Source organism: Delphinapterus leucas, chromosome 2 (genome assembly GCF_059928025.1).
Source record: "Delphinapterus leucas isolate spDelLeu-1000000601 "Yukka" chromosome 2, BTC_Dleu_Yukka2, whole genome shotgun sequence".
NCBI lineage: Eukaryota > Metazoa > Chordata > Mammalia > Artiodactyla > Monodontidae > Delphinapterus > Delphinapterus leucas.
In genome coordinates, this window is record NC_143130.1 from 47,610,654 (window position 1) to 47,638,450 (window position 27,797).

A 27,797-nucleotide genomic window follows, 5' to 3' on the forward strand; every position below is an offset into this window, starting at 1 on the left:
ATGGGTGGCCTGAGCATGGGGAGAATTGCATGATTTTGTAGTCTGGGGACTCACACTTGGGAAGGGAGGGGGGATTCCAGACCTGAGCTCAGAATTTGGCTGTTGTCCGTCCACTCTGGGCAGGAGTGATGGGCAGCCCCAAGAGTCCTGTTGGGTGGAAGCAGGGCAGCAGAGGCTGGGAGGTCCAGGCCTGTGCAGTCACCTGGACCCTGTGCACCTTGCTTCCCTTCTCTTGCTACTCTTAGGCCCTTGGGCCTTGAAGCTACTGCACGTTTGGGCACACGGGGAGAGGAAGCTCACTCTTCTTTACCAGCGTGTGGCTTGGCCTCCATCACTTCTGAAAGGGCCATAAGAGAAGCCCGCCTGAGCCAGAGTTTGAGATGGTCTTGTTTCATCATAGCTGACCTTAGGGAACAGACGTGTGCAAAGTAAAGGCCGCCCCTTCTTGGATTGTTTAAAACACTGCAGCAAATTGAATGTGGGTCATTTTCAAGGTTGTAATATGGAATCAGTGTCTCAGTGGGTAACTGCAGCGGCCCAGAGAGACCTTAACCAGCCTCCTCAAACAGCTGAAGAACGTTTTTAAGTAGCCTGCTGACTTTGGCCCGGCCCTCAAAAGCCCTCAGGTACCTGGTGAGGCGGCCTTCTTGCAATTGTCATAACTCTCATGTTAAACATTTATTTGGTGGTTTGCTTGCCTTTGTAGTTAAGAAGTGACTTTGGCTCTGCCCTTTATTTTCCTTTGCAATTGTGGAGGATTTGAGAAACCAAGTAACCCTGGAAGTCTATTTGAAAGGAGCTCAACATTTTATTTAAGATGAGCTTTAATTGACCATGGAAATGAAAAGCTCTTACCAAAGACGGATATTGGAAAGGCATACATCAGTGATTTTATTTCCTTATTACTGTTTGTATTGGAATTAAACTCTTCCAAATGAAGACTCAGGCTGGAGGGGAAAACTTATGAACCACTTCTGAGATTTACACCCCTAATATGGTACATCTAGACATAGCTTGGGCTTTTCATCAATACTCTGCCAATATGAGTCTGCTGCCCTCTGGGACGAAATTGCCTGGGCTGGGAGAGTAATTTGATCTTGGAGTGACTTTAATCAATGTGCTTCTGTTAAACAAATATTTCCAATTTTTCAGCATGTTTGTTTGCTTTGTAAATTTCTTTTTGCCGTCAATGTGCTGAGCTGGCGCCCTTAATTTCCACAGGTGGGACAGGACTGTTGGCTTCCCTGGGTAACTTCTCAGCATGTTGGGAGCTGGAGGGATAGAATTTCATGAGCCGTTCCAGCCAGCTGCTAAGTACCTGGGGCAAAGTTTGCAAGGACTCGGGGTGACCACCCCCTAACACCAAGTGCCCCCCACGTTGCTGAGGGAGGTTCAGTTGCCTGAGGTCTACTTTGGATGCATTTTTAATCATAGTGGTCGGCATAGACAGGAAGGCTGATCCAGGGACGAAATACCTGAGAGCCACAGATGTTCCAGCTTGGGGGAACTTTCTGGAATGACCTTTCCAGGAGACTCTGCTGGTGGCCGTGGAGGAGATTATCTGAGGTCTGTTCACTAAGTCAGTAGCTTAAGAGGTGGAATATTAAAATTCTGTGCCCTGTGTTTCAACTTATAGAAACTGATGGCATAAAAATCGCTGATGGAGAAGCATCGTTTTAATGCATTTACATCGACTCTACTTTCAGCCCTCACTGGGAAGAAAAAATCCCTTCTGAACGTGTCCCTAAATTTGTGCTGTAAGGAAACACGTGAAAAGCAAAGCTGAGGTTCTATAGAGGGAACAGGGCACAGGCATGCATGCATCCCTACTCCCAAACCCACGGAGCACACCTGCACAGAGTTATACCTGGCCTGAGAGACCAGCCTGGCTCGCTGGACTTCGTTTGGTCAGCTCTCTCTCTCTTCCTCATAATCCTGCTGGTGACAGAAAAGTCACCCCCTCTTTCAGTCTGCAACGTTCTCTTCTCCAGTTACCCTTCTTCAAATTTTGCCCATCTTCAATTCTCGCTCCCAATGCTGGGCTTAATAAACCCAAGGCTCTCATTTTGTACATCTCTTATGGTAGTGGGCATTGGCTGCCTTGCCCCATTGTCTTTGCTAGCCATTGTGAAGACAAGGACTCTCTTTGGGTTGGGTAGCTCAGTGTCACATACATGGAGGGAAAGCTCCTCACCTGAGGCCCTGGGTGACAATCTCTATCCCATGCTCCCATCCATCAGGCTTGCTCAGCAGCTGGTCTGTGCACTTCTGTTGGTCAACACCTGTGGAAAGGGATGCACCTCCTACAGGTTGGTGGCCGATTGGCCCTATGGAAGCTGACTTTTATAGAAACTACTTCAGCCTGAAGAACATAATAATTGTCATATATCTTGGTCTTTGACAAAGACAGTGGCCTGGGGTGAAAAGTTTTCAGTTGTGACCATGATGATAGTAACCTTTTCCAAGTGTCTCCTCTATATGTCAAATATAGTGGTCAGTGCTTTCAAGAATGTTTTCTCACAAATCTATGGGGTAAGTGGTGAGAGGCACACCTTGGGGATGAGCAATCAGGTTATGGAGATGCAATTAACTTCCAAAGCTAGACCCAGAACTGGTGAAGCCAAGACTGCCTGACTTCAAAGCCCTGCTCTCCTGTCTCCTGAGTTCTAGTCTTAAATCACTTGTCTAGAATTTGGGTTCCAAGTGAGGTGGAAGCTTGAAATAAAGATCAAAGTTCTCTTGATGATCTATTGATTTTTCATAAGTGTGAGATTTGGGTTAGAGTGTTGTGTACAGACTGGAGTTCATTCCAACCTGTTTCCTGGTCACCTCTTTAACACTGACCTGCAAAGAATTAAACCTCCCACAGACAGTTAAATCCAGGTGTGCTCCAAACTGTCATTTCTGTTGTACATATTCAATAAATATTCATAGTTTAGTTTTTATGATAGGAAAGGAAGAAAATTTTCCCTAAGCTTACGTTTTCCCTATTGGAAGTTCTTGGATGATTTTGCTGTTACAGTTGAATGAGTCATGTCCAACCTGATGGAGACGATTGTGGACTAGACTGTTTTGTCCCCTAAGTCCAGAAAAAAAACCAAAAACTTATGATTACTAAACTGCCAAAGCAAGTGCTTAAACTTGGGTCTATGAATAAGTGGTTGATGTAAATTAGTGGATAAATGTTTCTGACACATAAACGATGCCAGCTATATGGTAGAGGACACAATAGTAACTTCAGAGGGATTGCATATGGACGGGAGTATATGACTGAAAAGAGGCCAAGAAACATGAGACAGCAAACGCATACATGCATACTGACACCGCAGTAAATACTTACGAAAGAACTTAGTACTTACTGGTAGTAATAAAGAGATCTTGATTAGCAAAGTAGGACACCTTATCAGAAAGTGTATGGCTCTTGAAATACCCCTCAACCCCTGCCCTGTTTCCAGCATTACATGCCATAAGCAGGACTTTTGGGCAAAGGGCAATCTAAGAACACACTTTTCTCCCCTCCCTGATTCCCACTGGAAAATAAAATAGAAGCTGCCTCAGTGCTGTAGTGTGGCATCCACATTCGGGAAACTTTGAGGAATTTCTTCTGGATTGGTGTACCTGGATAGAAGAGGAGTTTGTGATTCCCCTTGTGTAAAGCAGCAGGTCGCTTGGATGGGAAGAGGGAGGTGAGAGATCAAAAAGAAATTCTTTTAGTACAAACCTGAGACCCCCCATATCTGCAATTCCAAAATGTGAGCGTATTTGAAAAAGCACAGTTGTTTTCAAAATTGGTACCAAAATGGATTTGTCTACACAGAATCTAACCCTACCTGAACTGAGATGGATAATAGTCATTGACATTGAGAATACAGGAGAAAAAATTCCCACAGGTGAAATGGTGAAAATGAATGATGGGTTAATTGCTGCACAATTGGACAACATGCACTTATCTGTGAATAAGAGATCATGGCTGTTGACTCAGTCAGAAACTGTTTAGACAGAAACTCGTGCTTACTGAGAGGGAGGACACAGGACACAGTAAGAAAAGCCATCTATAGTGGTGCTGGCTCTTCACCTGAGCATCTGCTCCCAATTCACTGATGTCCAACTCCAACCTGGCCACAATAGGAACCCCCAGCTGACACGGACATTTCTTGCATGCAGAGCTAAAGGTATTTAGCCTAGTTTGAGCCAATATGGATTTGAAGTTATACTGAATGATTCCTTAGGAAACATACTAGAGTTTGTATACTTATCCCCAAATTGTATTAACGATGTATCCATTAAACATGTACAACTTTTTACGTGTTAATCATAACTCAATAAGTTGTTAAAGTTGTTAAAAAGTTTCAGAGTATTTATGGTATAATCATATGATTTCTCCAACCAGCCTGTAAAAATGTACATTAACTCTGAAAAAACTCTAATATGTTTATATTATTTTGTACCCTTTATCCCATTTACTGGGACTTTTCCTATGTTTTGTGGCAGAATGTGTATTCGATTTCAAGATGCTGCCTGAAACCTACCTGGGGTGTTGCATGATGCACGTATGATGGGCAAGGTGGGTGCTCTGCTCAAAACCCTGGGATCTATTTTTACAATTTCATTTTCATGTACTTTTACTTCCCAGGACCCATACCTGAGACCTGAGACCCTTTCTTGGGGAACCACCCTCAGGCTACGGGAGTCCACTTTGTGCCTGCACATTTGCAAGAGCTCAAAGCACCTGAGAATATATGCTTCATCTTCTCTCTCCCTCACCCTTAACCAAGGACTCCAGCTGTCTCATCTTGGGTGGCACATCTTGGTGTAATTTATACTCCACTATTGCCCTGCAAGATTCTTTCCTGTTATGGTAACCTTCGTTCTCCAGCTTCTACCTTTTTAAATTCTGAATTCTGAAACACAGCTGGCTCCAAGAGATTCAGAAAAAGATTGAAGATCTGTGTCTCCTTCTAAGGTTGGGCTAGGACCGGCAGAGAGTGTAGGTCACAGACCCTTCGAAGGGCTCATCTTGAGCTCACCTTCACCTCCTGGAAGTTTACCAGGCACTATAGGCCACATGGCCTGATAGCCACAGGAAGTATGCGTTTCCTGTTAGTAATGATGGCCATGCAGTGAATGGCTGATGACTACTGAAGACAACTTTTACAGACAATGAGTGGGTGCTCTGGCCTGAGTGATTCCTGGATGCTGTCCCAAATATAGACAAAATTTTCTGTAGCACATTAATGAAGTTCCTTGATCATAGCTATTGGCTTTGGAAACTCCCCTCTGTCCCCCTGCCCTGCTGACTTTCACAAAATCAGAGTTACACCATACTTTATTCAAAATATCCCCTTCTCTTTTAATGTGGGCCAGCATGATATGACTAGAGGCTTTAATGTTCTTTGCCAGAACTCATCTCCAATGTCAATGCTGGACAAGCAAAGACCTTCTTGTATAAAGAGGAGAAAAAGAAAAACATGATTGAATACATCAATAAAATTGCAAAGAAATGATGACACTAAATAATTACAATGAATGAATACCTATATTACTAAAATATGCAGAGAAGAACTTCAGAAAACATGAATTTGTCATGCAGTAAGGTTAAAGACAGAATTACCCTTATGGTAGTTGATTATTATGAAGAAGGACCAGATAAGATCAGCAAACCCTGCAAGGAGATGAAAACCTTGACTGTCGGATTAAGAATGGCAGAGGGGCAATAAACAGCAGATTGGAGACTCTAGAAATTGAATCAGTAATAATACTGGCCTGAGAAATTCTCCCAGGAGTCAGCCTAAGAGTCCTTGGAGCACTTAGATGAGAGAATAGATAAAAGACCTGGAACACTTATCAAGAAGATGCAATGTGCATAAAACAAAAACTCCTCAGAGAAAACAGCAAAGCAAAAACAGTGATTGAATAAATAGAAGACAACTTGCTTGAGTTGAAGAAACATATTTGGGTCTCTCCTGCATAGCAGATAAAGTGAATAATAAATATCTAGACCCATGCTGGTAATATTTTGAATATAAAGAATAAAAAGTATTCAAAATCAAAGAACAGGCCAGATATGAAGAAATCAAATCCACTGTTTTCTGAATCAATAGCATTAAAAGACAACTGAATAGTGTCAACAGAGTTTTCAGGGAAAATACTGTGACTCAAACTGACAGAGTCCTTCCTATGTGCAAGGTCACGTTATGACTTTCATGGGCCGTTTGAATAGGAGGAGATACTGGCAAATGATATATCTGACAAGTGGTTAATATCCAAAATATACAAAGAACTCATACAACTCAACATCAAAAACTCAAACCACCTGATTTAAAAGTAGGCAGAGGATCTGAATAGACATTTCTCTAAAGAAGACCTACAGATGGGCAACAGGCACATGAAAAGATGCTCAATATCACTAATTAATCATCAGAGAAATGCAAATCAAAACAACGGTGAGATACCACCTCACACCTGTTAGAATGACTACTGTCAAAGAGACAACAAATTACAAGTGTTGCTGAGGATGCGGAGAAAAGGGAACCCTTGTGCATTGTTGGTGGGAATGTAAATTGGTGCAGCCACTTGGAAAACAGTATGGAGGTTCCTCAGAACAATTAAAGATAGAACTACTCTATGATCCAGGAATTCCACTTCTGGGTATTTATCTGAAGAAAACAAAAACACTAATTAGAAAAGATATATGGACCATTATGTTCATTGCAGCATTATTTACAATAGCCAGGATATGGAAGCAACTTAGGTGTCCATCAATAGATGGATAAAGAAGTTGTAATATATATGTGCAGTGGAATATAACTCAGCCATAGGTGTCCATCAATAGATGGATAAGGAAGTTGTAATATATATGTGCAGTGGAATATAACTCAGCCATAAAAAGAATGAAATTTTTCCATTTGCGACAATATGGATTAACCTAGACAGTATTTTGCTCTGTGAAATAAGGCAGGCAGAGAAAGACAAATACTGTATTATTTCACGTATATGTGGAATCTAAAAAACAAAACATATGAACAAACATAACAAAACAGAAACAGAGTTATAGATACAGAGAACAAACAGGTGGTTGCCAGAGGGGAAGGGGTGTGGGGGATGAGTGAAATAAGTGAGGGTGATTAAGAGGTACAAACTTCCAGCTGCAAAATAAATGAGTCACAGTTATAAAATGTACAGTGTGGGGAATATAGTCTATAACATTGTAATATCTGTGTATGGTGACATGTCATAACTAAATTATTGTGGTGATCAGTTTGAAATGTATAGAAGTACCAAATCACTACGCTGTGTAATAGGAGCTAACATAGTGTTGTAACTCAGTTATATTTCAAAAACAAACAAATGAACAAAAAATCTCATAGAAAAAGAGATTGGATTTGTGATTACCAGAGGCAGTTGGTTAGGGGAGGGGGAACTGGATGAAGGCAGTCAAAACTTACAAACTTCCAGTTATAAGATAAATAAGTACTAGGGGTATAATGTAAAACATGATAAATATAATTAACAGTGCTGTATGTTAGACATGAAAGTTGTTGAGAGTAAATCTTGAGTTCTCATCACAAGAAAAAAAATTTAATTTCTTTGATTTTGCATTTATATGAGATGATGGAAGTTCACTGAACTTAGTGTGATAATTTCATGAAGTATGTAAGTCAAATCACTATTCTGTGCTGTATGTCAATTATATTTCAATAAAACTGGAAGAAGAAGAAAAAAGATCATGGGGGGAAACTTGCTTTTGGAAACAAAATGAGAGGATTGTGATTTGACAGACTTAGCAGTGAACAGTGAAGCTTATGAGACATATATAAATAAGTCCAAACAGTTATTATTAGTATGATTATAAAACTGCTCAAACACTGCAAAGTATTCCCTAAATAATAGATAAATAATGATAAGTATATTAAATTATGTACATGTAAAATCCCAGATTATTAAAGCCAAACCTGGAAAATTATGAAAGCAAGCAAGAAAAAAGAAAATGCAGGCTAAATATCATTTCTCACAGGTAGGACTTATAGATGGATGCTATTTAATTACTGACATTGACAATCAGAGAAGAAAGAGTCCAAATATATTTTTTTAATTGAAGAAATCACTTGTAGAACAAAAATAGATATAACTTTTAAATCAGTGGATGAAAGAAAACATATTTAGCACAGAAAAAAATGGTAAAAAGCAAGGAAACATGAAAAAACAAAAGCACAAGGCAAAATTACAGAAGTGAAATATTTTATGTTAATAAAACAAAATTCAATGAAGCTATATTCTACTTTAGAAACACACCTAAAAATTACATATTAAAATTAAAACAAATGGCAAAAATACAAAGAAAAAGCTCAGATGGTATTTTTAATATTAGACGAAATATAATTTTAGGCAAAAAACATTAAATGGAACAAAGAACTAAAGAGTACAAGCCATAGTAAACTTTTAGAAATCATTTACTTTGGTATGATAAATAGCAGTATTAAAAATATAAAGTTAGAAATATGAGGAAAAGACAAAAACTTAGTAGCAATAAGAGAACTAAATGCATCATTCACCTCTAAGAAAACAATTAGATATAAAATATTTAAGTAAATGAGTTAATAGGGTTGATTTAATAAATCAAATTTTGTGTTCTACAGGATACAAACATATTTTCACAAACTACCATCAAAAATTTAAAAAGCTGATTATTTTCCCAGGCAATAAATAAAATTTCAATATGTTAAAAATAAACTTTTCAGTGATACCACTGACAAAATTAAAAATTAAAAACGTTTTAAAAGTAATGCCATTGAAAATGATGGAGTAGGGAGCTCTAAGGATTCCTCCTTCCACTGAAGTTAGATTAAGTGGCCCAAACCTGTCATAATCAACTTTTTCAGAACTTTGGAATCTAGTAAAAACTTACATCAGAGGAGTGCTTAATGAGGAGAGAATCTGCTAAATGTTGGCAAGAGCACTGTGGTGTTTTTACTTACCCATCTATAATCCCCCATTACCCAGCTGAATAGCAGCCATGAAGCCTACACCAGTCTACATTCCTGGTGTGGCTTGCTGGTACCAAAGTGGGGAAATGTGGACATTGCCCTCAAGGAATTGTAGCTGTGGGTTTTTATCTGTCTGGGGGCAATCTGAGGAATCAGATCAGGGTCTCACCTTTGTTTCATCCTGTTGGAACTCTCTCAGACTGGAGTGGCCCTCTGGATGTTGCCTGTCAAGAGCATTTAGTGGAATATATCACCTGAAACCATCTGGATCTGAGAAAACTGGTGGGCAAGCAGCAGAGAGAGTGTATATCCTAGGAAGGAAGAGGCTGAAATACATGGGCAAATGAGGGCTTTGAAAAGCTCCTGGGTATACTGAGGAAACCAGAAGGCAATGTGCAAGCCCAGGGCTTGACGTGTGCTCAGAAAAGACCTGAGAAGACCCCTAAGCTCACATGTCTGACTGATTTTTAGGTTTTTTGCAGCAGGAAGTGAAGGCTCCTGGTAGCAGAAAATGAAAATTCACTAGAAAATTTCAACAACTGATTTGAGGAGGTAGAAGAAAGAACCAACAACCTTAAAGACAGGTCAATTAAAATTATACAGAAAGAAAAAAGAATAAAGAAAAATGAATGAAGTCTAAGAGATCTGTGGTATACCATCAGACACAATGACATATGTACTATGGGAATCCTAGAAGGAGAGGAGAGAAGGAAGCAGAAAGAATGTTTGACAAAAATAATGGCCAAAAACTTCTCAAATTTGATGAAAGATATGAATTTACGCATTCAAGAAGCTCAATGAACACCAAGTAGGTTAAACTCAAAGAGATTCATGGGCACACAATGTATAAAGACATAATTTGTGACAATAACAACAAGAGAGCAGATCTTTTGTATGTTATTGAAGCCAAGTTGGTATCAATTCAAAGCAGAGTGCTGTAAATTTAGAATGTTAATTGTAATTCTTAGGGTAACCAATTAGAAAATAACTAAAAAATATACAGAAGAAGAAATGAGGAGGGCATAAGAATCAATTAAACACAAAAGAAGACAGAAATGGAGGAATTGAGGGACAAAAAAAAGATATGATGTTTAGAAAACAAAGAGTAAAATGGCAGAAGCAAATCTTTTCTTATCAGCAATTACTTTAAATGTAAATGGATTAAGCGCTCCAATTAAAATGCAGATAATGGGAGGATGGACTTGAAGCATGATCCAACTATGTGCTCCCTACAATAGATTCACATTAGATCCAAAGACACAAATAGGTTAAAAGTGAAGGAATGAAAAAAGATATTCCATGCAAATAGTAACCAAAAAAAGGTGGCTATACTAATCTCAGACAAAACAGATTTTAAGTTAAAAGCTGTTATAACAGACAAAGAAGGACATTATATTTTGATAAAAGGATCAATTCATCAAGAACTTATAACCATTATAAGCATATATGTACCCCAAAATGGAGCACTATGTACATAAAGAAACAGTTGACAAAATTAAAGAGACAAATAGGCAGTTCTACAATAATAGCTGGTGACTTAAACACCTTATTTTCAATAATGTATAGAACATATAGGCAAAAGATCATTAAGGAAATAGAAGAATTGAACAACACTATAAACCAACTAGACCTAGCAGACATATACAGAACACTCTACCCAACAACAGCAGAATCTATATTCTTCTCAAGTGCACTTGGAACATTCTCTAGGATAGACCATGTGTTAAGCCACAAAATATCTCAATAAATGGAAAAACTCTGAAATCATACAAAGTATCTTCTCCAACAACAATGAATGGAAGCTAGGAATCAGTTAAAAGAAGAAAACTGGAACATTAAAAAACTTGTAGAAATTAAACAACAGATCTTTTAAAAACAATGGTTCAGAGAAGAAATCACAAAGGAAATTAGAAAATACTTTTGAGATGAATGAGAATGAATGCACAACATAAAAATTTTTACAATAAAAAATTTCCCCTGAGGCTCTGCAATGTAACCAGAACTGAAAACTTTTGAACTTGAAAATATCAACTGGCAAGAATAAGAGAGAGTGGGGGCTTCCCTGGTGGCACAGTGGTTGAGAGTCCGCCTGCCGTTGCAGGGGACATGGGTTCGTGCCCCGGTCTGGGAAGATCCCACATGCTGTGGAGTGGCTGGGCCCATGAGCCATGGCCAATGAGCCTGTGCGTCTGGAGCCTGTGCTCCACAACGGGAGAGGCCACAACAGTGAGAGGCCCGCGTACCGCAAAAAAAAAAAAAAAAAAAAGAATAAGAGAGAGTATAAATATACCAAAGTAGGAATGAGAAAGAAAATATTGGTTAGATAGGAAAAGGGCTTTAAAATGGCCATAAAAATCATGTACAATTATGGTAATATTTTTGATATCTCAAAAATATATGTTTGAAAAAATACATATGACTCAAATGATGTACAGGACCCAAAAAAATAAAAGAGAGAGAAATAGCTAAGGTAAAAATTTTTAATTTTTCAAGGTATTAAAAAATCTCTAAGACTAGATAGATTTATGAATGCATTCTCACAAATTTCAAAAACCACATCATTCTTCTGTTAGCTATTCTTGGCTTTAAAAAAATCAGACAAAACTGGGGAAAATAACAGTATAGAAAAAATATTGCTTATAAACAAAATAAAAAATCTTAAAACACCAACATTTCAATATTTTGAAATGACAAAATGATGATTTAGTATTCATAGCAATGATGCAAACAAAAAAATGATCATTTCAATAGATAACAAAAATTATTTGACAAGATTGAACATCTCTAGCTAATAAATTTTAGAAAATTGGGAACGGATACTTACATGACAAAGAGTTTTCTTATGAAATATCCTGCATCCAGACTATTAGTGCTATTCCCATTAAATTCAGTAACATAAGAAAGTATTTAGAAGTACGGATATGAAACAAGCAACAATCATCCCAGACTCCTTTTACTTTGCCAGAGGAATTGGGGTGTGGGTGGGAAACGATGGTTATCTAGAAGAAGAATTCTAAGACAGGAGGAAAAGGATTCTCTAGGCATTGGGAATTCTTTTACTCTCTTTACTCCTTTGCTACGCTCGCTAAAGCTAGAATCCCTGGTACTATAGCCCAACTATATGTCCTTAAATTTCCCATTTGTATGTGACCTCAGACCTGCCTGAACATTTGTATGGCCTAGGACAAGAGTACAAATGAAGGTCCACATACTACTTGACAAAGTGTAAGTTATAAACCAAACTAGCAAACTATTAATACTCTATCCTACTTTAACAAATATACCTTCATGATGACCTGGAAGGCTAGGTTCAGGTTTAGAGTTCTCAGACTCTTTGTATTTGCATGTCGGAACATGGTGGCACAGGGAATAATGGTCACTGGCCTAACTACCCCTTTTCCTCTCACCCTAATTTTCATCCTATGCTACAAGGAGCCTGAGTGCCCACATGTAGATGACCCAGCCCACAAACCCAAACTTCATTCATACTTTCTTCTGATACCCTCTGGGCCTATTGGCATGGTCACATTGGCAATGTGGTCTATACTTAGGACAACAGAACTGGGAAAGATGCTCACATTTGCCATGGATGTGAGGTTGGGGCTCTTTAGACAAGGAACTCAGGTTCCCAGGTACCCAGAGTATGGTCCAGAAACAGAATGGAGGGTTCAGGCTCCAGGCTGCATGTTACCTTGGCCCCGTAGACTCCTTGCTCTGGGCTACCTCCATCCATGTTCTTCCATGGGATTATGGATTTGTGTTCTGAATCCTCCATTTGTTTTGTTAGCAAAGCATCTAAATACTAAGATTCAGCTTATTTGTGGGAAGATTAATATCTGCCTTACCTTTCAGAGTTGCTCTGATGATCAATTAATTTATTACGTATGACAACACATTTAAAATCCTCCAGCTCTATACAGTCTGATGGGATTGTTATCCTTTATTAGCGCTTCGCTGGCTGTTGCCCCAAGGACTGGTTTGTGGTGGGATTTGCTCATGCCCTGATATTCTCTCCAAAGGTAAGATACTTTTCCTAGCTTCCTATGCTCTTCTACAGATCTATTTCTCAAATATTAAAAAAATCTACTAAAAACTATTGTCTTTCAGTATCTTCCAAACTGTTTGGGGGAACGAGTTTCATCCATCAGTTACCTATCCATTGTGTGTAAGGTTTCTAATCACCGGGATGTTGATAGGATCTTCCTGGTTAAGATCTCTTCTCAACCTCAGAGGGAACCATGGTTAACTCAGGATTTGGTAGGGTCATCCAAAAGGATTAGTGGCGAATAAATGAACTCACACTCTAGATGGATTACATATATTTACTAATGGCTAATTAAATCAGATTACATAAAATATTGGTATAGTTACAGCATGGGTATAGTAAAACCGATGATTCATCCTCAGAAGGTTGATAATGGAGCCACATGTGTCCAAGGGAATGTCTCTCTCATGGTCTGTTTTCTTTTGTCATTTTGTTTAAATTGGTGTTATAATTGCATACAGCAAAATACAGTTTGATGAGTTTTGCTAAACCCATGTAACCAATCAAGATATGGAACATTTCCGTCACCCCAGGCAAAGATTTCTCACCCTCTGCACTACTGACATGTGGGGTTGGGTCATCTTTTGTTGTGGGTAGCTGTCCTGTGCATTGCAGGATACTTAAGAGCTTCTGTGCAATAGACGCCAGAACAGGACAATCAAAATAAAATGCCTCCAGACATTGATGAATGTTCCCTGGGAGACTAAATCACCCCCAGTTGGAACTGCCATAGAATGTTGCTTTCTGGTCCTTTTCAGTCAATCCCCCTCCCACCCAGAGGTAACTACTTTCTGATTTCTATCTCTATAGATTAGTTTTTCCTGTCCTTGAACCTAATGTAAATGAAAGCACACAGTATCTACTCTTTTGTATCTGGCATCTTTTGCTCAACATTACGTCCATGAGATTCATCTTTGTCGTTGTGCATATTAGTTCCATTAGATCAGTATACTGTGGGGTGTTATCTGTTCTGCTGTTAATGGACATTTGGGTTGTCTCCAGTGTTTTTTTTTTTGCGGTACGCGGGCCTCTCACTGTTGTGGCCTCTCTCGTTGCGGAGCACAGGCTCTGGACGCGCAGGCTCAGCGGCCATGGCTCACGGGCCCAGCCGCTCCGCGGCATGTGGGATCTTCCCGGACCGGGGCACGAACCTGTGTCCCCTGCATCGGCAGGCGGACTCTCAACCACTGCGCCACCAGGGAAGCCCTTGTCTCCAGTGTTTGGCTGTTCTGAACGACACAGCTGTGAACATTCTTGTACAAGTTCTTTGTGTAAACATATGCTTTCATATCTCTTAGGTAAATACCCAAGTCATAGGGTAGGTGAATAACTCTGTGAGAAACCGCCAAACTGTTTTCCAAAACGGTTATATCATTTTACATTCCCACCACATCCTCCCCAGGACGTGGCGTCATCTGTCCTTTTAATGGTAGCCATTCTTGTGGGTGTGTAAATGTCATCACTGTGGTTCTAATTTGCATTTCCCTAATGGCTAATGATACTGAGTGTCTTTTATTTTGTTTATTTCAAATACACATATCTGACAAAGGACTGGCACTTAGAATCTACAAACAACTCGGAAATAAATAATAAAAGGACAAGCCACCCAATGAAAATGGGCAAAGGACCTGAACAGACACTTCACAAAAGCAGATAATACGAATATCATCATCTTTCTTTTGTATCTTTTTCCGACGCATGCTTGTCGCTTCTGCATTGGACGTTGCTCTATGTATAACAACAGTGCTTGGCATATGCCACACATGTTTCTATGCCCTTGACAATGTTAACTCACTTATTCCTCAATATTAACCTATTTAATTCTCAAAGTAACTTTATAAGGTATAATTATCCCCATTTTACAGAGAAGGAAACTGAGACATAGGGAGGCTAGGTTACTTGCCAAAAATGAGAGCTACTCAATGGACAATCCAGAGTCCAGTCCAGACAGCCTGGCTTCAAGCTCTTAACGACTACCTGTGCTTCTCTCTACAAAATGGATGCTACAAGGGATCTCAATCTCTCTGCTGCAATTTTTCAAAATAATTCTTCAAAATTTTATAAGTCCAGGGATATTGCTGATTGCTGTTATGTAAATTTTCATAGAGGTGGTACCTTGGGAGTTAGGACTTTGATGCCCCCAGTGAGTAAGAAGGCATTTTTCAAGTTCCTTCTGTGTTGTGTCTTGTGGTACTAAGAAAAACTTTGTAGTCTTGTTTCAGGAAAAAAAGAAAAAAAAAAAAAAAGAGGAGACCTTCTGGTCTGAGGGCTGCCCAGAAAATATTTGTCCACTCTTAACTCAGAACATTTTCCTCCATGGCATTCCCTATTATCCCTATAAATCCCTTTCCCCTCCTCCCACTGTGTCAGCAGTAGTGATTGAGGTTATAATCTACCTTGGTGTAGCAAAATTCTGGCTCACCTGGGCTTTCTGCCTTACTGTTGTTTCATACCTATTGCATGGCTGACCCAAGTACCATTTTACTTGAAATTACTGCCACTTCCCTAATTAACAGAAAAAGATGTCATAAGACTCATTAATATTCTTATTCTTTTGAATTTGCCTCATTTTTAATACAGCACTATTAAAAAATTGCACTTAGGAAAGACTATTATAAATACACAGACATATGTTTGTGTATAATCACAACTAGTATTCATAAAAGTGCAGGGAAATTTATTTATCCAACTAATCCAACAAACATTTATTATTTACTAGGTGCCAGGTACACCTAGTGTTTCACCTGGGGAGAAACGAATGGAGTATAATTTAGCTCCTGATATCAAGATGGTAGAAACCTGTGGTCAGATATATTAAATGTCAATTACCATTGTGTTTCACATGTTCTTTAATGATGAGGGAGGTGGCAAGAAGAGCTTCCTAGTGGGTGTGGTGGCAGCAGCCCTTCATGACACAGATCTCCGGCTGGCCCACTCTGTGCCAGCAGAGGAACTGGACAATGAGGTCCTGGTTGGATTTAGAATGATGACAGATGGGCAGGTGTGAGGCAGCACCACAGGTTCAGGGAAGAGCACAGTTAAAGACCAGGAGCGAGGTGCCCCGTTTGTTTTACCACAGGGTGAGAGTTAGTGGGATCTGAGACTGGGGCTGAGTGTGTGGAGGGCCCTGAGTGTCCCTTGGGCAAAGGGACATTCCAAGGTGAACATACACAGACCACTCCTACTGTTTCCAGATGGTAGGGGGGTGAGAAGTAGAAATAGGTCTTGCACATCCTCCAGGGTCAACTTTTTCTGAGGCCACATGTGAATATTACAAACCCTTGAAAATTTCAAGGGTTTGTAATATTAAAATTAATATTAAATATTAATTTAATATTAAATTAATTAAAATATTAAATTGTAACACCAGCTACAATGGAGAGCCTCTCCAAATAGTTATATTCTCTAGCAATCAAGAAAAAAAAATGGAGAAGTTTTTCAGTGTCCTTCTGCTGACACAGTCTCTGGCCTTATTTTTGGTTTTTTTTTTGAATATTTTGGAGAAAGTGTTGACATCTAAGATTTTTCAAAAAACAGATGTTGCCTTGCCAATGGATATGGTCCAGGAATTGGTTTTGTGTTCAGGACCGCGTCCCAAAGTACCTAGATTTCCCAGGAGCCTGGGAAAGGCAAGTTGGTTTGGTGGAAGATGTAGAAATTTAATAAAAGGAAGTGTACCTTGGAGTAATTTGGGATCCCAAATTATGCACTGAAACAATTCCCTCCATCCTGAAGGGCCAGGTCTTGCCATGTCAAATAGCCTAGGTGTTGGCTTCGTACACAATATCATTTTTAGTCACAGGCCACTGCAATCTAGAGGGACATTGAGGGAATTCCCTCAAGCATCATGATACAAAGAGAAGGACTATGGTGGCAAAACTGCGCTCTCCAACCTCTACATGAAGAGGCTCAGTGGAGAACTTGGTGCCTCTTAAGATGAGGCTCCTTGTTAAATACTCTGAGCTGCTTCTTCCAAGACTGTGTTGAGTGAAAGCACAATCTGGCAGGTGGCACTTTCCCTCTACCCAAGCAGAGAGTTCATTGGATAAAATGCTCCATTCTCCCCATTTATCCATGGAATGAGGCAACCCACACATTTCATTGACTCACAGCACAAGCACTCACCAGTATGCGTAAAGCACTGTGGTGGTCACCGAGGGCTCAAAGACACATATAGCGTGAACTCTATTCATGGAGGTCACATTTTGGAGTTGTAGGAGAGACATAAATCCATAACCACATACAAGACTTACCAACGTGGTGTGAACGAAGTGCTATGAGCCCAGAGGGCCTGGGACGATACAATTCAGCTGAGGGTGCTAGGAAATGCTTCCATGCTGAATTGACACTTGGGCTTGGATTTGGATTTGCCAGATGGAGAAGAAGGAAAGTTCTAGGTAGAGGACACTTCCCATCTGTGAGAGGATGCAAAGGTATCCCCAAGTTTGGGTGACATGAATGGGGAGTCAGGGAGAGCTGAAAGATGAAGTTGGAAAGATTGCCTGGGGCCATATTGTCAGAGGTCTTGTCCTCTATGAAAGAGGATTTAGCCCCTATCTGGCGAGTCTTGGGGTGACATTGAACATGCTATGCTGGGAAGTATGATGAGGGCAGTGTTTTACATAGACTGGCAGCAGAGTGGAGGGGGCTTGGACTCATGGCAGGAGCTGGGAATAAGAAATTACTCTGGAGAGGTACTTAAGTAGTGGTTCAATGTCAGTGTTACGTGGTGTGAAGAGCATGGGCTCTGACCTCTAGTTTCTTCGGTTTGAATCCCGGCTCTGCCACTTACTATCCACATATTCTTGGGCAAGTTACCTAGCCTCTCTGTGCCTTGGTTTCTTTATCTATGAAATGGGGATAATAGCAGTGACTAGAGCAGCACTTCTCAAACTGGAACTTGAACTCACTGTCTTGTTAAAATACACATTCTGATTTTGTTGGCCCTTGGCGGAGCCCGAGATGCTTATTATCTCTCGTGAGCTCCCAGATGGTGGTGATGCTGCTGATTCACAGATCACACTTTGAGTAGCAAGGCTTTCAATGGTTGTTTTGAAGATTATATGAGTAAATACATGTCAGGAACACAAGAGCAGCATCTGGTGTAATAAGAGGTAGCCATTATTATGATCCACAAGATGATGAAAAACCATGTCTCAGTTATTACTTTACAAGTGCTTTATCCACTAGAAAGTTCTCTAAAGACAATTATTTGGCATCTAGGCTCCCTTTCTGGCCAGCTCCCTGTGGAGGGCTGGAGAGGGAATCCAAGCCCCTGACAATAATGGGTGATACAATTCAGTGATAAGAAAAGTTGCTCCACGGTTGACAAGTACGTCACTACAGCTCCTCCAGGGTCCCTGTGAAGTTAGAGAGCCTTTCCTCTCTGAGTAGGATGTGGGATTTCTGTGTGCAAAGAGCTCCAGGAAGAGATGGGTTGATGGTTGAGGACCCCTCAAGCTCTAGGGTTTGGGCTCAAGAGACTGAGGACCTTGAGTGGCTTCTACCCCTTTCCTTTGCAGGAATTTTTAGCTACAGCTTCCACTGGGTTTAGGAAGGGCTACCTGCTGGCTTTCTCTTAGAGTAGGGAGGACCACGGGTGAAAAAACACGTGCTTGAATTTTGCAGAGAGGTTAGAGAAATGGGCGAATGAGACTGGATAACAAAGAACAAACCAGTCAAAGAAACTTCATAAATATTTAAATTTTATTTTCAAAAGTGAGGAGGTTCTGGCCAGCAAAAAAAAAAAAGTTCAATTTGATGTCTCCCCACCTCCCCAAAGCATCTCCATCCCCATGCTCCCGGCTCTTCCTTTGGCTGTGAAGAGTAAGCTCCCTACGGGGAGGGAAGAGTGGTTCTCCAGTGATGAACTTCAACAAAGAGCTATCTCCAGCATTATTTTAAAAGCCCTTATATGAGGACAGATGTTTTACTTTACGTGGAAATTCTACAATGTGTAGACACTTGATTCTTTGTGAAAAGCCAGAGCAGCTGAAAAGAAAAGGAAAAATCTCACTAAAAAACCTACTAATGGGTCTAGAGATTCACGTCACGGCTCATTTCTGTATGGCATTTCTGATACATGTAAGGAAAAGGGAGGTAGGAATTACCTGGGTTTGAAGCTTGGCTTATTTTTCAATACCTCATTGGAAAACTGTGGTTGCTTAGCTGTGTTACTAATGTCCTAATGTGTTCCTAATGTGCCTGGCACATTCTGGGCACTCCAAAAATGTTTGTTGAATGAATGAATGGATGGATGAATAGTCAGAACTTCACAAGCAGCATCTTGTTTAGGGAAAACGCTGTTTACCTTTGAAGGATAATTTTTATTTCTGCTTTCTCTAAGAAGCCGTTTTCATTTTCTCTGAGCAACCTGGCTAGATTTGGTATGAACTCCAACCCCACATTGCGACCAGAGTAATTAAGGCAACTCTCCCCTGTATATACCAGCCACCGTGTCAAGTGCTTTAAACACGATTCCAGTCCTAATTAAAAAATGTGAAAAATTTTCCTGTTTTATAGGCCAAGAATCAGGCCCAGGGATTTTATGTTCCTTACTCAAGGCTAGCAATTGGCAGGTCCAGTGGGCCACCCCCAACCCCAGTTCAGATCTGGATGATTCCAGAACTCAAGAAACCCTTGGAGCATTTGTGTGGAGTTATAGGTAGACTGCAAACTCCTGGAGGACAGGTGCTTTGCTGCTGATTTTGTTTACTCCATTGCTCCTTATCCAGTCCTCTGAGAAGACTGCATAGAGAGGAAGAAGGGCCTTGAGTGCACGGGAAGTTATCTTTTGTTCTGTGTATATAGTTTACACTTGCGATTTGAGGAAGGCAACTTTTCCATTTCAGCCTCATGTAGACTCTATGCTTCCTGTGCCCCGTGCAACCAGACACAGAGCCCAAGGGGGCATTTGTGTTCCAACTTGTCCTTGTGAGAACACTTTCCATAATGGAATTTGTCCTTCTTGCCATTCTCCCACGAGATAAGTAACACACTTGAAGGAGAAAGTGCTAACGAAGAGTTTAAGGAAGACGTGGAGAAACTCAACTTCTTGTCTCCTGGTTGAAACTTGATTAGAGTGTGGAAAATAGTTCCCTATAGAAAGAAACATAACACGGCAAGAGGGCTGGCTAAGGCTGCCTTGCTTGTTTTTTGTTTAAAACATCTTTGCTACCTCTATTTTCCTCCTTGTGTTATTGCATTCCTCAGTTTATTTCCACACGCTTCATTATTATAGGCAGAACTTGACCATCAGGTCTGCCCTCCTTTCCTCTGCCTTTGTTCTCCTCCCACCCACTTCGTCTCTCACAAAACCACTCTGTTAAGGATCCCGACTCAATTTCCAGCCTTTCCTTCTTGCAACTCCCTCCTCCTTTTTCTCCCATGATCTTTCTGGTTGTCCCTCTGCTTCTCTGCTCTTCTGTGTCAACCTCCCTGTTCTCTAAGAGATGGACTTCTCCAGAATTCCAGCCTCAGTGTCCTGGTCACCCTTCTCTCCTAGGCTTATCCCATACGTGCCCATGATGCTTATTAGCCGGTAAGCTGATTTCCCCAAACATATTCCTGACTGCTTGCCTGGGCCCTAGCCCTGTATCTCCAGGTGCTTTCCACCCAGCTGGACCCTTTCAGCTGACACATCAAACTCAGCGCCTACCCGCCCCACCACCAAATCAATTAATGGTCTTCACCCTTCAAGTCTTCTTGTTTGTCTGAGTCCTTTAGTTCTGTGTGTGGTACCACTGCTTACTATTTCCCAAAGTCAATTACCTAATTAAAATATGTCTCAAATATTTGTTAGTCATCTACAGACCAGCTGTTTGAAAACGTGTGTGCTCTTTGGAGGGAGAGGGCTCCCACCATCCCTGCCCTCAAGGAACTCACAGTCTAGGAGGGGAGGCAAACATGCCAGCCCACATGGATGGAATTTCAGGACCTGCCTTGAGGACCAGAGCATGGCCTGACCAGGAGGGCAAAGGTTCACTTTGTCTAGGCAAGTCCTCTTGGAGGGTCATTGCACATGGATTGAGGGTTTCACGGCAGTTGGTTGGATTGAAGTTTGTGAGCCCAGTTTCCAGCATCGGCGGAGGCTCTACAGAATTTCAAGTGCCCCCTCCCACGCAGAGGTTTGTGTGATGGGCGACACCAGGGGACTGCGATTTGGCTCACCAAGAAAGGAATGAGTGGAGAGTGGAAAGAAAGAAAGAGCCAGTTTCACTTCTGAATTTTTTTCCCTCTTGATATAGATCTCCTGCTTCAGGAGGATAGTTTTTTGTTTTGTTTTGTTTTTTGTTTTTTTTAAACTATTGAGCTCCTCTGAGCTCAGAGGGAGCTGCTGGGTGTCAAATTTACCACTTCTGGTAACCTAATGGCACCTTTGAAATAGATATTTCTGTGGGTGAACCTTTCGTGTACTTCTCTGTTTATTAGATCCAGAAGATCATGAATCTGCTTTTCCTTAAAAAAAAAAATCAGCTTCTTTTCCAAGGGAGGCCTCCAGAGGACTCGAAGACCAAGCCTCCCATTTTACAGACATGGACGCTGAGGCCCACTCACACGGTGTCCTTTGCTCGCATGTGGCCAGTGATAGGACAAAACTGGGGCTCGGAAGGCGGCTTCCGCAATTCCCCACCGAGATGATTTTTTGTGGCTGGGCAGGTCACTAAGTGCACCCAGCACCTGCTGTATGCCAGGCCCTGGACCTCTGGTGGTGGGTGGGATGGTCCACAGGGTGGGGCTCTCCTGCCTGGTCTAGCTAAGAGGGGAGGTGGGAAAGCACCTAAGTAACCAAAACTCAGGGCAGAGGGAGGTAGGGTCTGAGAGAAAATCAGCGTGGGTTATGTGTACCCAGAGGAGGAAATCGCTTCTCCTCGTAAGGGAAGCTTCTGGACCATTAAGAGGCCCCTTTGAGCCCTTACCGTGAACTCAGTGTAGGTCGAGCAAGGGACGTATCTGATTCTTATACCACCCCTGTAAATTACAGAACGCTTTTGCCTTACAGAAGAAGAAACTGAGAAACAGAGTGCAGCCTTATAGTTAATTAGCTGCAAAACTGAGGTTCAAACCTAAAACCCACCCCTCCCCCTGTGAGCAGTTTGCTCTCTCTGAAGGAGGGAGGACTGAGTGGGCCTGGCCTCCTACACCTCCCATCTTCCTTCTACTTCCCTCTTTCTCGAGAAAGTTCTCACACGTCACCTCAAGTCACCCCTTCCTTCCTGTCTTCACCTGGTTTCCGCCCAGGTGACTGGCCACACTATTTCTCCCTTTGCTACCTCTGCCTGCAATGATCAAAGACCACTGAGACTTCCCGTGGGCCAAATCTTTGAGGCCTTTCCTACATCCTCAGGCTCTTTGATTTCTCACCAGCGCTCCATCCTGTTGGCTCCCCCTTTCTCGACGCCCTACTGGCGACCTCCGCGGCACCCCTCCACACTGCAGTCCTTAGTGGGCAGGGCACTCGGCAATCTCCAGGCTGCTTTCACCTTTCACCTCCATCACAATGCAGGTGAACTCCCATCTCTGAACTCCCTTCCTGGTTTCACCAGTTGGGCTACGTTACTGGATTCAGATCACCTGTTCTGTCCCGGACGGATCAGACTGGAGTGGACTTTTGATCCCAGGGGCGTCAGGAATCTGTCTGGTGGCCACAGGTGCCCAGAGCCTCTCACTGGATAATCTGATTTGAAGAATACAGAAGCTGAAGCCAAATACTGCTGTGTGCTGCGGAGGCTGCCCCCAGGGCAGAAATAGCAGCCGTGAGTAAACACAGATTGGCCACATAGAAGGGAGCTGACGTTCTGGGCAAAGCAGGAGCCCCTAAGAAGCCCTTCAAGCCCAGGGTGGGAAGGATGGAGCTGCGGAGACTGCTTTTCCAGTTTCTGTTCGCTGTTCTGTGAGAGCCTCCTTTCTGCATAAAAGGAAGCCCTCTTTCACCAGTGGCTGGCTTTGTTTTCTTTTTACATTACTGAGCTAAACCCTAACAAAGGCACGGAATGCCTTTGCCTGGTGATTCTTCCCAGCACACTGAATGCTCTGTATGCCCCAGCGCAGGGCAGGGCTGGCCGCTCCCCATTCTGGAGACCTCCCCGTACGGAGACCCAGTATCATCAGAAAAGCGTCATCAGCACACAGTTACTTGGCCTGACTATTCCATGTTGGCACGAGAAGGCAATCGTGTCTCAGAGGGGACCTTCTTATTTTCCCCATCATTCTAGAAAAATGAGGCACAGTGTGTGCAAGACCCTTGTGCAGGGTGGCCGGCAGGAGGTCTTCCACTTGGATGGCCAGAGAGATTCTTTCCCAAAGTTTATTGTTGCTGAGCAGGGAGAGGCCTGGCTGGGGTCTAGCCAGGCAGCCAGGGCAGCCAGGACAGGGCCTGCTGGCAGAGCCAGGAAGTTGGGCAAAAAAGCAGCCTCTAGGGACTGTTTGTATCATTTGGAAATGAAGATAGGGAGGGAGATGGCTTCCAGACGCAGGCTCCTTACATTTTAGAGGAGATCAACACTTGAGGCTCCCCCCCATGCTCAGGGGCGACAGCCCACGCTTCACTCCGAGGTAGCAGCCTTGTCTGACTTGTGTACTGAGAGGGGTGGGGGGAGGAGAGGAGAACCGCCCCCCCACCCACCCACCCAGAAGCCCAGGCTGTGCCAGGGGCAGAGATGAGAGACCAAGCTGGTACTAGAGGCACACCACGACTCTGGTAGTCGGGAAATTAGACTTAGGGGGAGGGTAGAGGGAGGAAGACCCTGGGAAAGATTGCCAAGGCAGCCAGGACAGTGAATTGGGAAAAAGTTCTAAGCGGAAAATATCCCAAGGGAGGACTGGTGACCAACATCTCTGTCTCAGTGAGGAGGTCAGAGCCCTTGAGTTTCTTGGAGGCTTGGATGGAGCAGACTAGAGGGAAACCCTTAAGGTACCGTTGGAAAAGTGGAACTGAGAAAGGGAGCATATGCAGCGTGGGGAGCCGGGAGGAGGTGGGGGGCAGTTCTTTGAACTTTCTGGCTCTATCTTCAGGATTCTGACGTAAACTCCCAACCTGTAACACCTTCGCTGGATGGCTCCATCTGAATTAAAAAAAACAAAACAAAACAGGAAAAACATTGAAAACTCTTGAGTTCTGTGATTCCTAGCCTGATAGGCATCCTTGAATGCTGGGCAGAAACCATCACGCTTGTGTGTCAGAATCATTTGGAACTGGCATCTCACGGTTTTAATCCAAATGAAGCAATGAAAGCCTTTGATTGAATTTTTAAGATGCTAACATTCCCCTAGTATCATGTGAATTTGCTTCCTAAACCCTTTTCAGAGCTAGGGTTACAGTCCTTATAATTTTCTGCATAAACAATCTTGTCCCCATTGCAAAAGGTTGCAGTAAGTTGTAATGGTGTTTTAACGAGCTGGTTCCAACAAAGCCTGCATTGCTCAAACTTCCTTTGTTCCTCTCCTTGCTGCAAAGAGATAGCTGCTGATTGTACACTGTTCTGTACCTTAGAGAAGGCAAAAGAGGATCGAGTCCTTCAAATGTCTCTCACTATTAAATCTAACTTGTCTATCTCTGAAATATTCTGATCAGCCCAAACCTTAAGCCTTGAGCAGACACCTTTACGTAGCTCATAGCAAATAGCAGAGATTTGGGAAAGGGATGTTCATTCCTAAACCTCCCTCCCTGCCCTCCGGGATTACGGCTCCTCTTGGGTACCTGCTAATTCAGAGGGGGTTGCTGCTAACTGGGTTGAGTCAGCCCCCGTGAGATGGAGGGATTTTCCGTACATGCTCCTGTTCCTGCCTCCATTCGTTCACCATCAGACTGTGAGTTACTTGGGGCCAGGGACCACGGTCAGATCCACTTCCCCTATCCCTGCCCCGGGCCCCTGATGAGTACTCAATAAATGGTGGTGGAATAAAAATCCCACAGAGTTTGGGTTTGAAGCTCCGGTTTCTTGCTTCAGAGCATACACATTTTTGAATCTACAGGTTTAAAGTGAAGAGCAGCCTTTGGCCTTGACCATGGGGCACGGAGATGCCATGCTCCGCCACCATGGTGTCTCTGAGAACCACCATGTGGGGAGGAGGAAGGCAGGCTGAGTCCCCATTTGGATGAGGTGATGGAAGAGTTCTCACTGGAGATGATCAAGACCCCCTACCCTGTAATTTACATGAGAGGAAAAGGGACCCAGAGTTTGTGATTTTCTGTTTCTTTCTCCCTCAGGTACTCTGGCAAAGATCCATAACTTCCCACACAGCCCAGAGTGTTTTTGTACCCTAAGCCCTACATACTGTACAGAGGAAGATCCAGGCTGGAGAGTTCCTCCTTTTTCAAGCTCTTTTGTTTACACCTACGGTTTCATCACCTTCTTTCCTTCAGAGCAAGAAGAGAGACATGGGATCTTTGAGCACTCGTCATCAGGCCCTGAGGGCTTGAGTGGATTCCTTCCTTTGGCCCATCTGGATGTAAAAACAATCCTGAGAGTCCTGTCTGGCAGAGTGCTCTGGGGGAAAGCAGCATGAGTTCTCTTCTAGAAAGGCTTCCACATGTGCCTGGCTCAAGAGGACCCCGAATCCGAAGGCTGACCTTTTTCCCTAGGGCTCAGACCTTGAGCTGAGCTCTGATTGTCTGCTACAATTACCACAGCTTCTGCTGCTTGCTTTGGGAACTTCTTACCATTTGATAGGAAACACTTCTGTAGAGTCCTCCCTTTAAGTGGGCAGAAGGAAGGCTCTAGGTAGTGGGTGTTTTATGACGAGATGCTGGAGGTCAGACCTCTAGCATTAGATCACAGAGATCCAGGCTTTATCAGAGGAACAACGCTCACCATCAAAGTCAGGTTCATAGGCAAAGACACATAAAGCCCCACTCTTATGATATTTTGCTTTGGAAAGAGCAGGTCATGAACAGAGACATAAGGATGGGGGTGCAGCAGTACTGGGGGTTGGGACTCCTCCTGAAGTCACTTCATTCTGCCTCTACCTTCCCCTGTCCTATTGCTGCCCCACTTTCAATTGCCAGACAGCACCTCTGTCAATGACTTGGGTCCCAGGGTCCTTGGACCTGGAGGCCATCCCAGAGTCGGGTGGCCAGAGCCAGAACCAGTCAGGAAGAGGGAGGGCTGGCTTCTTGGGAAAAGTGGAGGCCAGCGGAGACTCCACATTCTTGGAGGAGCCACTATGTCCGTATTACGACAAATCATGCCAGTGGATCAGCTCTGGGAGACATGGGCCTGAAATATTCATGGACTGAAGACAGCCTCTCTATTCCCATTACCCTCAAGGCAAAAACGAGAGCACTGATAAACCATGAGATGAAAACACTGAAACAAGTACAGGAAAGGCCACAGTACGCCCCCCCACCCCTGCCTTCTGCCAGAGCATTCCGGATGGCAGGCGAAAATATTTATGGATTCAGTTTTATAGATATGATTCTTTATCCACTGCCCCCCTCATACACTTCCAAGTTAAAGTCCTCATACTTTCTATAATATAAAATGGTACTTAGTCCATACCACATACTCAGGAAACAAGCACTTGATTTGCTAAACGAAGCCCAGTTAAGGTTTAAGACTTAAAATGTGAGTACAGCCCCCATCCTTGCTCCTAATTCCAGAGTTTCTCTACTGGTGTGATGAGCAGTTTGAATTCTCAAAAGGCCCTTCTGTAAATTCTCACAAGTGAGCATGATGCTTGATCAGTGTTTGTGGATGAAAGTGTGAGGAATTAAGGAGATTTTTTTTTTTTTTTCTGGAGTGACTAGAGGATTTATTTCAACTTGACATTTAGAAGAATGTATCATTTAGATATATAAGAGAAACTGTATGAGAGACCCCATCTGATTACTAAAATTCCTGTTGTGTCCTGGGTTGCAAACACATAAATGGATTTTGAAAGACGACTGAGAAGGGAGAATGTCAAGAGCAAGGACCTGCAGCCTTCTAGAAAGAATGGTTGGTCTGGGGCTCTGGCCCTGGCGGGAAATGTCACGATGCCCTAGGGAATGGTCCCCTGCCCAAGGCTGAGTGTTTCTCAGGGCAGTGCGGCCTGGGTGGGGTGTGGATCTATGCCAAGGAAAATAAGAGTATCGCAGTGATGAGCAGGGCCGATGTCAGCCTTCTTACTTCACATCTTAGGAAAGAAGAAAGCAGAGAAAAGTGGAGAAGATGGGAGGGAAGGAAGGGGAGAGATTCACCCAAAAATGAGTAGGAAAAAGGAGTGAGGAATGGAACGTGCAGCTTCAGAGGAAGGTTTCTGCGGAGTCCTCCACTGGAGGAAGGAGGCTCAAAGGATCCCTGAGAGAGAAAACTCCGGCCGTTCGGGACATGGGAGACAACATGCCCTCCGCTGGATTCTGAGGTCAGGGATGGTCTCTGTTATGAAAAGGATTTTATGGGGGGAAACGGGGTTGAGATCTGAAAGATCCGGTCCTCCACCTGGCGGGGGGAAGGTGGGCAGAGGCTGGTGTCTAGGCGTACCTGGGCTGTGGTGCCAACTGACTGTTGTCCTGGGGATGCTGGGGAGGGGGACAGCGCCCGTCCCCCCCCCCCCCCCCCGCCTCCAGGAGCAGGACCTGACCTGCCCTTCCTTCCCCTCGCGCCCACTTCTCCCTGTTCGTTCCCCTCCCACCAGAGCTGCGGGAACCCTGGGCTCAGTTCACCCAGTTCACCCCACAGTCTTATGAACGATGCGGAGAGAGGGAAGGAGAGTAGGGAGGCTCAGGGAAGACAGCCATGGGGAGAGATGTGGCTGAGCCCTGCCCACGCCCAGCCTGGCCTCCAGGA